The sequence below is a fragment of the Octopus bimaculoides genome, chromosome 14, assembly GCF_001194135.2.
Source record: "Octopus bimaculoides isolate UCB-OBI-ISO-001 chromosome 14, ASM119413v2, whole genome shotgun sequence".
Classification (NCBI taxonomy): Eukaryota; Metazoa; Mollusca; class Cephalopoda; order Octopoda; family Octopodidae; genus Octopus; species Octopus bimaculoides.
Genome location: NC_068994.1, coordinates 33,739,148 through 33,740,404, shown reverse-complemented (window position 1 = coordinate 33,740,404; position 1,257 = coordinate 33,739,148).

Sequence of the window (1,257 nt, the reverse complement as noted above, 5' to 3'; positions counted from 1 at the left end):
TTATTATTATTGTTGTTGTTGTTGTTGTTGTTGTGTTATTATTATTATTGTTATTATTATTATTATTATTATTATTATTATCATTATTATTATTATTATTATTATTATTATTATTATTATATAAGGCGACGAGCCGGCTGAATCATTAGCACGCCGGGCAAAATGCTTAGCAGCGTTTCACTCGTTTTTACATTCTGAGATCAAATACTGCCGAGGTCGACTTTGCCTTTCCTCCTTTCGAAGTCGTTGAAATCGACTTAGCCCCTCTCACCAAATTTCAGGCCTTGTGCCTATAGTAAAAAGGATTATTATTGTTGTTGTTATATTTGTTTTCAAATGCATGTATTCTGATGGTGTGTGCGTTCTGATCGCTGTTAATTTGCAAGAGCATGAGAATATTCACACCAGCCAGTGTCTAAACTCGTCTCTTTGTTAATTTTCTTCTACATTTTATTTTTTTATGCATTTATATTTCTTCTCTCGTTGTTACTGTTCTTTATAGCTCACATGAACTGTTACGGAGCAGTTGTTAGATGAAGAAAGGCACTCCAACCATGGCCATCACATTTTGTTCTGATATTCGTACTGAATCTAAGGTTAATAATCCATTGTGTCATTTACTGTATGTCACCTGATGTCATTAAGAGATCTTAGGGCGGCGAGCTGGCACGCCGAGCGAAATGCTTAGCGGAATTTCGCCCGTCGCTCCGTTCTGAGTTCGAATTCTGCCGAGGTCGACTTTGCCTTTCATCTCTTCGAGATCGATAAATTAAGTACCAGTTGAACACTGGGGGATCGATTTACCCTCCTCCAAAACTACTGTCCTTCTGGCAAAATTTGAAACTGTTATTAAGAGATCTTTATATTCTGAGTTCAAATGCCACAGAGGTCGACTTTACCTTTCATCCTTTCGGTATCAATAAAATAGGATAGCAGTCAAGCATTGGGTCAATGTATTCAACAACTCTCTCCCCTAAAATTGATGGCTTTGTGCCAAAATTGGAAAGAGTTATTAAGGACAAGGGATAATTAGTGTGTTACCTAACAACTCTATGGTTAGTTGAATGCCGAGAGAATTCTCTCAGCAATCATCAAGCCTGCCACATGAAATGTTGGTATTTGTCTCCATCTTGGATGAGAATATACGAAGCTACACGAGACTGAAAGGGATTTTGAGATAAATAAATATACAAATCATGGGAGGTAACTTATAAGCATGTGTGTTGAGCACTCATCTACACAGTTCGATATATATAT